The following is a 13,072-nucleotide window of genomic DNA, read 5'->3' as shown; positions in this document are numbered from 1 at the left end:
TGACATTTAATGCCACGACTAATGAATTTAAAACTTTCTACTCAGTTTAAGGCCTTAGTTTTTGAAAGGGTGAATTAAGACCCTTACAAGACATTCCCCACTGGCAGATATTTGTTCATTTTAGGCATGAAATAACTTAATAAAGACTTTATGCTACATTTCAAGTAAACATGTTTTGATTCAAGGATGTTTAGATATTTGAAAACAAAAATACTAAAGGTAGACATATATTTTTTTTTTTTACAATGCATACAACATTTAATTTCACAACTTATGAATTTAAGACTTTCTGCTCCGTTTAAGGCCTTAAACTGATCAAGTGAGTTTATGATTGAAACAAGAACAAACAGAAAGCTCAGAAAAATCAACTTAAGCATGAAATATTCACTTCATCAAGACTTTATGCTACATTTGCATCTCAAGTAAACACATCTTGATTCAAGGGTATTTAGATAATGGAAAACAAAAATACTGAGGATGATATATTTTTTTTTTACAGTGCATGCAACATTTAATGCCACAAAAATGAATTTAAGACCTTTTAAAGACTCTTTTAAGACATTTTAAGTCCCTGTTATTATTTATTATTTATTATTACTTTATTATTTATAATTATTTTTGCAGTGCATGCAACATATAATGTCATAAAGTTCTGATTTTTTTCTTAGATTTGCATATCCTGAAGAAAACGGCAGCATTTGCAAGACACCAAAAGGATAATGTTGTTTCAGTTTCTGTGTATAAGAAATTAAATGTCCGTGCAGTTTAAAGCAAGCTATGGATGGGTTGAATATATACAAAAGGAAAAGACCAATCATAATTCAAAATAAAAAAATAAAACTTGTTAAAACGTTTCACAATGTCTAAGATTTTTTTTAATGCTTTTACAAGAAGTCTTTTTTAAAAAATCTTATCATCATGAAACATTTTAATAATACTCTATATTTGCAGTTGTTGTTGTTTTTTTTTTGCTTGTATTTCATTACTGAATTCTGATTGGTCTTTTCCTGTCGTCTATATTCAACCCATCCATAGCTTCCTTTAAACAGCACGGATGTTTCATTTCATTCACACAGAAACTGAAACTTCAGCATTATCCTTTTGATGTCTTGCTAACCCTGTCGTTTCCTTCAGGAAATGCAAATCTAATTGCACATAATATAATGTGACTGTGATATATACTTCACTTGCACTGAGAGAAATCTCATGCAGACGCAGTCTGGTTTATAACGTTAGCAGTAATATAGATAAATGAGGTCATTGGCACAGAGCAAAAAACCCTTTCTCAAAATTAAACATTTTCTGTACGGTTCTGTCATTCTTTTTCCCATTTGTATCCATTGACAACATTCAGATTTTTCCTCGCTGTTACTTTGTTGAATTTATCATGATGTGATATGCTTTTTAGGACAGTTTCCGGAAGGATGCATTGACGTCAAATTTTTTTCTGGACTCTGACAGCGTGTCTGACACACGGTGATAGAAAATCACCAAAACAGAGGTACGTTTTGACAACTCAGCGGGAACTCATACCTCACTAAACCATAAATACAGCAGCTAAGAAATAGTTTATCAGAAAGTGAAAAATTGCTGTAAATGCAGTCATCCTCAGGCCATTCAAGATTAGGATGAGTTTGTTTCTTCATCAGATTTGGAGAAATGCAGCATTCCATCACTTGCTTACCAATGGATGTGAATGGGTGCCGTCAGAATGAGAGTCCAAACAGCTGATAAAAACATCACAATAATCCACAAGTAATCCACACCACTCCAGTCCATCAGTTAACATCTTGAAAAGACAAAAGCTGAAACAAATCCATCAGGATTAAAAATATGAGTCCATAATAAGGCTTCCTCCAGTGAAAAAGTGGTCTGGTCTGAATCAGGAGAGAAATCTGCGCAGATCAACCACCGTTTACAAGCCAAAACAGCTCTAAACAAATATGTGGCTGGATTTTGATGTGAGAGACAACAAGAAATGGACTTTTTCACTGGAGGAAGTGTTTTTATGGATTATGGACTCGTATTTTAAAAGTTAAAAACATCTTAAAGATGGATTTGTTTGTTACATGCAGCTTTTGTCTTCTCAAGATGGTAATTGATGGACTGGAGTGGTGTGGATTACTTGTGGATTATTGTGATGTTTCTATCAGATGTTTGGACTCTCATTCTGACGGCACCCATTCACATTCATTGGTGAGCAAGTGATGGAATACTACGTTTTCTCCAAATCTGATGAAGAAACAAACTCATCTACATCTTGAATGGTCTAAGGGAGAATACATTTACAGCAATTTTTCAGAAGACAAAAGCTGAAACAAATCCATCATTATGATGTTTTTAACTAAAATATGAGTCCATAATCCATAATAACACTTCCTCTAGTGAAAAAGTGGTCTGGTCTAAAACAGGAGAGAAATCTGCACAGATCAAGCACTGTTTACAGTCCAAAACAGCTCTAAACAAATATGGGGCTAGATTTTTGATGTGAGAGACAACAAGAGATGGACTTTTTCACTCGAGGAAGCGTTATTATAGATTATGGACTCTATGGATTTTAGAAGTTAAGAATGTCTTAATGATGGATTTTTTTTTTTGTTACAAACACGCAACTTTTGTCTTCTCAAGATGTTAACTGATGGACTGGAGTGGTGTGGATTACTTGTGGATTATTGTTGTGTTTTTATCAGCTGTTTGGACTCTCATTCTGACGGCACCCATTCACATTTCATCACTTGCTTACCAAAGTCCAAACAGCTGATAAAAACATTCAAAGGTAATCCACACCACTCCAGTCCTTCAGTTAACATCCTGAGAAGACAAAAGCTGCATGTTTGTAAGAAAAAAAAATCAAAGACATTCTTAACTTCTAAAATCCATAGAGTCCATAATCTATAATAACACTTCCTCCCACGAAAATGTCCATCTGATGTTGTCTTTCACATCAAAATACAGCCACATATTTGTTTAGAGCTGTTTTGGACTGTAAACGGTGGTTGATCTGTGCAGATTCTCTCCTGATTTAGATGTTTCAACTGACGGCACCCATTCACATCCATTGGTGAGCAATTGATGAAATGCTACATTTCTCCAAATCTGATGAAGAAACAAACTCATCCTAATCTTAGGTGGCCTGAGGGTGACTACATTCACCACGTTTTAATTTTTGGGTGAACTATTCCCTTGACAACAAAACATGGGGTCTTTGCAAATATTCAATTTAGGGGGATTCACTCTGTATTTGAATGCGGTATTTATGTCTAAAACGCCACATAAGCTTGTAATTAATTCAGTCGCTGAAAGGAACTGTGTGTATCTTTCCCAGCTCGTTTTTGCATGTGTGTATTGGAGTCGCAGCAGAAGATAAAGAGCATGTGTGAGTGATCAAGATCTCTTTGTTTCCCCACTAGAAGCTTTCAGAAAGCTGCGGCCTTTTCGTACAAATGGCAACCCCAGAGCAATCTGTCATCCTCAGATGAACTCGCTCTGCCTTCACTTCCTTCATGTGTTCAGAGAGTTTCTGCTCAGCTCTGTGAATTTCAAAGACGTAGCGGCACAAAAGAGAAAGGTTAGCGCGTAGATCCCAGTGAATCGGTTCTCATCCATGCCAGGCTGCTTTCTGCTGAGGTTAGCAAATCTGAGAAAAGCTATCGGTGAAGCGAATGAAGTTACAGTTGAGGTACAATCAGTACGGAGAAGTGCACATAAAAAGCTTCTAGGAAGGGAACAAAGAAGTGTATGCGGCTTCAACTCCTAGTGCACTTCATGTCTGCTGCTTTAGAAGGCATTGAAATGAAAACGAATTTGAGAGACTGTGTAGACAGCAGCTATACTAGTAGCCTTGATTTCTTTATATTTTGGAGTTAGCATGTTGTTAACCCATAAAGCTGCTGTGTCATATTTGGTGCGTGCATTAAGGTCTTAAATGATCAGTGTGATCAAAACTGCTGTTGCACAGAATCTACTTGTTTTTTGTTTGTTTTTTTAGCATGAAAAGCTCTTTTAGTGTAATTGTACAAGTACCTTCAGCTGGTGCTTCACGTGTGTTTTTGCTGTCAAATCTTGACTGATTTTTTTTCAAGTAAACACAAGAATTACTGTAGAAATATAAACAATTACCGGACTGAAGCAGCTTGGCTTTACTTGATTTCACATGAATCTTTTTTTTTTTTTTTGAAAAATCAGTGAGTCTCAAGTCTGATCGTCAGGATCTTTTGAGGAATGTTTGTTTGCAGAAGCTTTACTTTTACTGTTACTTAGTGGAGGAATGATCTTCCCAAATTTTATTTTATTTTATTTATTTATTTATTTTGACCAAAAAAAACTGTCCATAAAAAAAAAAGAAAAAAAAAATTAGATTTTTATTGAACAGATAATTTTATGGTGGTAACAAGCTTTTTATTTATTTTATTTTATTTTATTTTATTTTATTTTATTCTAATTTTTTTTTATTACCAAAAAACTGTCCATAAAAAAATAAGAAAAAATTTTGATTTCTATTTAACAGATAATTTAAATTAATAATTTAAATTAATTTAAAAATAAATGACTTTTTATTTATGATTTATTTTTGGGTGACCTACACCACTCCTGTCCTTTTTATTTTATTTTATTTTATTATATTTTACCAAAAAAAAATTATTTAACAGATAATTTCATGGCGGTAACAAGCTTCCATACCAGATTTTATAAAATATGATAATCCAAAAATATATATATTTTAAAAATGGCTGTTTATTTATGATTTATTTTTGGGTGACCTTTATTTATATTTTTTTTCCCAAAAAAACTGTCCATAAAATAAAATAGAAAAAAAAAATAGATTTTTATTTAACAGATAATCTCATGGCAGTAACAAGCTTCCGTACCAAATTTTATGAATATGATCATCCAAAAAATATATATAGAAAAATAAATGACTTTTTAATTATGATTTATTTTTGGGTGAATTACACCACTCCAGTCCTATTTTATTTTATTTTATTTTATTTTATTTTATTTTATTTTATTTTATTTTATTTTATTTTATTTTATTTTTTGTTTTGTTTTGTTTTGTTTTGTTATGTTTTGTTTATTTTTCCCCCCCAAAAAAACTGTCCATAAAAAAAAAAAAAAATAGATTTTTAATTAACAGATAATTTCATGGCGGTAACAAGCTTTCGTACCAAATTTTAGAAAATATGATAATCCAACAAATATATATATTAAATATATTACATGACTTTTTATTTATGATTTATTTTTGGGTGACCCACACCACTCCAGTCCTTTTTATTTTATTTTATTTTATTTTATTTTATTTTATTTTATTTTATTTTATTTTATTTTATTTTATTTTATTTTATTAAAACGTTAGCAGTAATATAGATAAATGAGGTCATTGGCACAGAGCAAAAAACCCTTTCTCAAAATTAAACATTTTCTGTACGGTTCTGTCATTCTTTTTCCCATTTGTATCCATTGACAACATTCAGATTTTTCCTCGCTGTTACTTTGTTGAATTTATCATGATGTGATATGCTTTTTAGGACAGTTTCCACAAGGATGCATTGACGTCAATTTTTTTCTGGACTCTGACAGCGTGTCTGACATGCGGTGATAGAAAATCACCAAAACAGAGGTACGTTTTGACAACTCAACGGGAACTCATACCTCACTGAACCATAAATACAGCAGCTTCAAGAAACAGTTTATCAGAAAATGGAAAAAATGCTGTAAATGCAGTCATCCTCAGGCCATTCAAGATTAGGATGAGTTTGTTTCTTCATCAGATTTGGAGAAATGCAGTATTGCATCACTGTCTCACCAATGGATGTGAATGGGTGCCGTCAGAATGTGAGTCCAAACAGCTGATAAAAAACATCACAATAATCAGTTTTTATCAAGTAAACACAAGAATAACTGTAGAAATATGAACAATTACTGGACTGAAGCAGCTCGGCTTTACTTGATTCCACATGAATCATTTTTTAAAAAATAAAACTGTGAGTCTCAAGTCTGATCGTCAGGATCTTCTGAGGAACATTTGTTTCCAGAAGCTTTACTTTCACTGTTCCTTAGTGGATGAATGATCTTCCCAAATTTGTATTTTATTTTATTTTACCAAAAAAACTGAAAATATGTTTTTTTTTTTAATTTAACAGATAATGTCATGGTGGTAACTACTTGGATTTTTTTTTTTTTTTTTTACCAAAAAACTGTTCATAAAAAAAAGAAGAAAATTAGATTTTTATTTAACAGATAATTTCATGGTGGTAAAAAGCTTCCATACCTGATTTTATGAAATGTGATAATCCCCGTAGACTTTTTATTTGATAAATTTTGGGCTGACCTACGTCACTCCAGTCCATTATTTTGTTTTATTTTATTTTATTTTATTTTATTTTATTTTATTTTATTTTATTTTATTTTATTTTATTTTATTTTATTTCAAAATACTGTCCATAAGAAAAATTAAAACAAAAAAGAAAAAATTTGATTTTTATTTAACAGATGATTTCATGGTGGTAACAAGCTGCCATACCTGATTTTTTGTAAAATATGATAATCCAAAAAAAAAAAAAAGTAGACTTTTTATTTATGATTAATTTTGGGGTGACGTACACCACTCTAGTCCTTTATTTTATTCTATTTTATTTATTTATTTATTTATTTACCAAAAAACAGTCCATTTAAAATATATATATATATATTTATTTGAATAAATGCTATGGTGGTAACACGCTTCTATACATTTCTATAGATTTTATAAAATATGATAATAAAAAAATGCAGACTTTTTCATTTACTTTTCATTTTGCCACTCTAGTCCTTTTATTTTATTTTATTTTATTATTATTTATTTATTTTTTTATTTTTATTTTTTTTAAACCAATAAACGGTCCATTAAAAATAAATAAATAAATAAAATAAATTTAAATAAATGCCATGGTGGTAACAAGCTTCTATACCTGATTTTATAAAATCCAAAAAAATGCAAAAAACTGTCTATTAAAACTTTTTTTTTTTTTTTTTTTTTTTTTAATTGATAGATTGTTATTAAACAGACTGTTATTTCATATATTTGGGTTAAGCTGAAGCCATGGCACTTCATATTACATGCATATCACACACAAACACTGGATAAAATAGTCAAACTTTCAATTAAATTATTAAAAAATGACCAGGAATTTTCAATGAATTAATATTGATGGCTGCTCTGTTCCTTATCATAATCATTTTATGAAAGAGCGGCATGGACATGCAACTAAACATCTTATTTTATCTTCCACAGAAGAAAGAAACTCATACATGTTTGGACTGATGTCATGGTGAGTAAACACTGACAGAATTATCATTTTTGGCTTAAATATTCCTTTAATAAACACGTTAAATGAACATTATACTGCTGTTTAAAAACAATAAGCCACTCGAGGCCACATGTTAAAGTGATTTGACCAAAATTACAAGCGTGTTGTTCTGCGGATTACTGTAACAGCCTCTGGTGGCTTATTGTTTTATTAATGCAAATGTGTCGGTTTGTTTTTGTGTGCCAGAGGTGTTTTGGACCGCACGGAGGGCCGTTCACCTGCTAGCGTGTGTACATTACAAACACCCGCTGTTTTTCCAAACTCGTCTCGGGTAATTAAAGCAGACACACACGTATCCGGTCGCCGTCTTCAATATTCTCGCCACCTGTGTCTTGTCGTTTAGGTTTAAACCGAGCAGGACGTAATATAGACGCATTGTAGAAATAGAAACAGGATATTTCTATTAGCTGTGCGGCGTTGACGTGTGTCTGGCTCACTGATTTCAGTCATTTGATTCGGTGTTACTGACCTATTTAAAAGAAAATCCCATAATACTGAGTGTTTGTATTGGCATGATGGACTGCATATGAGGTTAATTGTGTTTGTACAATGTTCTGCCCTTAACTGCCCCATTACTCTTAAAGATATTATATTCTGAGAGAAACACAGTTGGCATACTAACACTACACACTACACTACAGTTGATCTAGTCATCATGGTTATTATTATAGTTAACAAAAACTGTTAAAAAGTAAAATAAACATGAACTGAAATTAAAATAAAATATACATGTATTTAGCTAGTTGCCATGTAGTCAGATTACAACAAATAAGAGTATATTCCATTTTATAATGTTCATAATCAGATTACAGATACGTTTTTATGGATCACCTGATTACATGTTATTCACACAGTGGTAGTAAATGATTTATTGATTCTGAAAGGCTTTCAACGTGTAATATTGTTGTTTTTATGTTTATTATTATTTGTGTATGTAATGCATGAACCCTTTGACGTGAAATATTTGTTTGTAATATCTCCGAGCGAAATGTTTATTGTTCTGATGTTGGTTGATTGGTCACATTGACATGGTAAACAAGCAGACAAATTGTTTCTGTTTTTAGTGTTTAAATCATTTATTGTACATGTTTTATGGTTTAATTAATTATTAGGTTTTTATCAACTCACAAACCCACTGCACTTCTTACGTTTGAGGCCCAGCTTGGGAAACCCTGGTTTAATGTAATGTTTAATGCATGCTAAAATAAAAATAATAATAATAATAAAAAAAAAAAAAAAAAAAAAAGCAACATTACTAAAACTTCAACTAGAAAGTGGAAAATATAAAATAAAAATAAAAAAAAAATCTCAAAAATTATATATATATATATATATACAATTATATACAAACACAACAATTATACATATTAATAGCAAAAAAAGGTAAACACAACATTACTAAAACTTGAACTAGAAAATGGAAAATATAAAAAATATATTTAAAATCTCAAATATATATACAAGTGTGTGTGTGTGTGTGTGTGTGTGTGTGTATACACTACCGTTCAAAAGTTTGGGGTCAGTACATTTTTATTGTTTCTTTTTTTTTTTAAGAAATGAATACTTTTATTCACCAAGGATGTATTAGGTTAATAATTAAAAGTTTATTAAAAGTTCATAATAAATAATTTACATTGTTATAAAATATTTATATTTTGAATAAACACTGTACTTTTTAAACTTGTTATTCATGAAAGAATCCTGAAAAAAAAATCACAGGTTCCAAAAAATATTTGGCAGCACAACTGCTGATATTATCCAACATTGATCATTCTAATAATAAATCCGCATATTAGAATGATTTCTGAAGGATCATGTGACACTTAAGACTGGAGTAACAGCTGATAAAAATTCAGCTTTTCATCACAGGAATAAATTCTATTTTAAAGTATGTTAAAATAAAAAAACATTATTTTCTATTGTAAAAACATTTTGCAATATTACTGTTTTTTTTCTATATTTTTAATCAAATAAATGCAGCCTTGATGAGCATAAGAGACTTTAAAGACTATTACAAGTCTTACTGACCCCAAACTTTTGAACGGTAGTGTATATACTTTAAAAAATAGCAAGAAATGACCAAAAAAAAGCAATTATTAAAACTTCAACTAGAAAATGCTAAATATAAAATAAAATTTATTTAAAAAATAATAATATAATACACATGCACACACACACGTGTATATATATATATATATATATATATATATATAAAAAACTAGCAAAAAAATTGCAAAGACAATTATTAACTTCAACTAGAAAATGGAAAATATAAATAATTAAAAATCTGTATTTATATATATATATATATATATATATATATATATACAGTATACATATCAATAGCAAAAAATAACTCAAAATATATGTACGTGTATATATAAAAATGACAAAAAAGTTTATTATAACTAACTAAAAAATGCTAAATATAAAATAAAATTTATTTAAAAAATAATACACACGTGTATATATATTAAAAAGAAAATAGCAAAAAATGACAAACACAACAATTATTAAAACTTCAACTAGAAAATTCTAAATATAAAATAAAATTTTAAAAAAAATAATATAACCACACTTGTTTATATATTTAAAAAAAAAAAAAAACTAGCAAAAAATGACAAAAACATAACCAAATTAACTTCAACTACAGAATGGAAAATATAAAATAAAAATAAATCTCAAATTATACTATTTCTCATTTTTACTGTTATTTTGGTTTGTTTAAAAAAAAGATTATATTTTACATGACATTTACATTTAGTCATTTAGTGGATGCTTTTATCCAAAGCGACTTACAAATGAAGACAATGGAAGCAATCAAAACCAACAAAAGAGCAATGATATGCAAGTGTCATGACAAGTCTCAGTTAGCATAATGTAGTAGCAAGGGTTGTTGTTGTTGTTGTTTTTTACTTAAACAATAAAAAGAAAACAGATCGAATAGAGAAATAATAATGAAAGCTAGCTTTTTGTTAATTGTATAACAAATAAAAAGAAAAACATAATTAAATAAAAATTATATATTTTATATATATATATATATATATATAGCTAAAAATGACAAAAACAATAAAATTACTACAGCTTCAACTAGAAAATGGAAAATTGTACAATTAAAAAAATGTAGAATTTTGCAGATGTTCATTCATGTATTTATTTTGCTCTAAAACTATTTCAGATAAAGCTGATGCAAAAAAAAACAAATGCAGTTAAAGGCAAAATAAAGCCGTTAGACATGTTACAGTGATTTTACCACAAATAATGGATGTTCTCGGGTACAGTGCAGTATTATTTTACTATAATTGAGATATTATTACAGTTTTTGCTAATATTTTGAAGTAGTTTTATTGGTATATTTTTAATTTCCTTTTTAATTTTTGTTAGTTTTAGTACTTTTTGTAGTTTATTTTACATAGTTTTTGTTCATTTTTATTTCAGTTTTTGTTATTTGTACATCAAGTTAAACTACAAATGTTTTTTATGGTTTTAGTTTTAGTTTCAGTTTTAGTCAACTAAGAACCCCGGTACAGTTCAATGATAAATAACGTCCTTGAATGGCTTATTGATATAATGCCAACGTCAGCAATGTGATAAAAGATTCCAATGTGCACTAAAAAGTAGCTCAAACAGCAGAGCTTGGTACGAAGGTCTTTTTCCAGACAATACATGAATTGATCAATCACAATCACAATTACATTGCAAAAAAAAAACATTTGCCATTGTCAGCTTTATTTATGATACAAATGAGCAACTTTTTGCCCAGGTAAAATGAACCCGTGGACTGTTGCAGCGTTGATTGTGACACAGAATTCAGACTCGTAGTTGTATGTTTTATAATAAAGGGTGTGAAAGATGCATCAGTGTCACACATGGTCCACAATCACAGTCCGCTCTGAAGCCCCCCGTTGAGTTGATGGCGTGTGAATGACTTGTTTGCTCTGGGGAAGAGCAGCGGAGCACAGCAGTGAGTCCACTATTTCAACAGCTTCACTTCCAGAAAGATTTCTCCCATTCATTTTCTTCATATGCACATCTGAATGAGCTTCAATAAAGACTTCAAAGCCATGAATCCAACCAACCAGCTCTGAGATGAAGTGCAACTTTGCTCTAAAGAAAAAAGAGTTTGGAAATTGTACAGAAAGACTGTGGACTGTCTACTCCTGTGACTCCTGAAAATGATTTACCATGGTGGGTTTTAGTAAAGACCTCTAAGTGGGTTTATTCTTGTGTTCTAGATCAGCGCTTGAGGTCAAACGTGTCAGAAACACAAAGGTCATCGACTGACATCTTGAGTTCAAGGACTGATTCTGACCTCTGTGACCTTCCAGGAGCCTGCGGTCGATGGATGAATGACGCTGCATTGAAATAGGTACAACATCACATCTCTAACCTTCTCTGTCACTGTTTCTCTAATCACTCTCTTCTCAACTCTGACTGAAGAACTTCAGGAAGCGTCTCTCATGCAAGCAATTGACTCGCTCTTGTTAATGCATTTTCTGATGCAACTATGAGATCAGAATTTAAACAACGAAATAAAGAGATTTTGGAAAGATTGTATTTTACAATTCTGAATTGTGAGATACAGTAAAAACTAATTTGACTACTTTTTACTTGTGATTCATATTTCATATCTGGAAATTCTAATTTTTGGTTCCGCCATTGATTTATTTATTAATTTATTACTCAATTACGAGATAAAAACAAAAAACAAAATGAGATAGAAACTCATAATTGTGAGATATAAGTAAAAAAATGTAATATAATGTATAAATGTGAGATATAAACAAAAATTTCTGAAATATAAACTCATAATTGTGACTGATAAGTAAAAAAAAATTAAGATATGAACTCATAATTGTGAGATATAAATAAAAATTATGAGATATAAACACATAATTGTGAGATATAAACAAAAAAATGGGATTATAAAATTGAGAAAAATGGAGATATAAACTCATTGAGAGATACAAACTAAAAATGATGAGATATAAACTCATGATTGTGAGATGTAATTAAAAAAATTGAGATATAAACTCATAATTGTGACTTAAAAGTAAAAATAAATTGATATATAAATAAAAAATTGAGATTAAAAATTGAGAAAAATGGAGATATAAACATAATTCTGAGATATAAACAAAACATTCTGAAATATAAACTCATAATTGTGAGACTTAAACAAAAAAATATGAGATATAAACTCATAATTGTGACTTATAGGTAAAAAAAAAAAAAGAGAAATAAATTCATATTTGTGAGATCTAACTAAAAATTATGAGATATAAACTCATATTTGTGAGATATAAGTAAAAAAAAAAAACCTGGGATATAAACTCATAATTGTGACTTATAAGTTAAAAAAATTGATATAAATTCATGATTGTGAGATGCAAGTAAAAAACTCACAATTGTGAGACTTAAAAAGTTATGAGATATAAACTAAAAATTAGGAGATATAAATTCATAATCATGAGATATAAATAAAAAAACAAATTATGAGATAGAAACTCATAATTGTGAGAAGTAAAAAAAAATATTAACTCATAATTGCGAGATATAAAAAAATTGAGATATAAACTCTTTGTGAGATGTAAACAAAAATGTAAGATATAAACACAGTTGTGAGACTTAAACTAAAAATTGAGATAGAAACTCATGATTGTGAGATATAAACAAAAAATTGAGATTATAAAAGTGAGAAAAATGGAGATATAAACTCA

At 29.5% G+C, this 13,072-nt stretch overlaps 1 long non-coding RNA gene across 1 annotated transcript; it reads left to right on the top strand.

Annotated features, from left to right (window-relative positions):
- Window positions 1-1,416: 1,416 nt before the first annotated feature.
- On the top strand, window positions 1,417-11,715 carry LOC127178378 (uncharacterized). Its single transcript, XR_007829385.1, has 3 exons — window positions 1,417-1,501; window positions 7,274-7,310; window positions 11,588-11,715. It is a non-coding gene; the product is annotated as an uncharacterized LOC127178378 (long non-coding RNA).
- The last annotated feature ends 1,357 nt before the right edge of the window (window positions 11,716-13,072 follow it).

This window comes from Labeo rohita, chromosome 16 (genome assembly GCF_022985175.1).
Source record: "Labeo rohita strain BAU-BD-2019 chromosome 16, IGBB_LRoh.1.0, whole genome shotgun sequence".
In the NCBI taxonomy this organism is placed as follows: domain Eukaryota; kingdom Metazoa; phylum Chordata; class Actinopteri; order Cypriniformes; family Cyprinidae; genus Labeo; species Labeo rohita.
The sequence above is the reverse complement of the archived record's forward strand: the minus strand, read 5'-3'. Positions and strand labels throughout refer to the sequence as shown.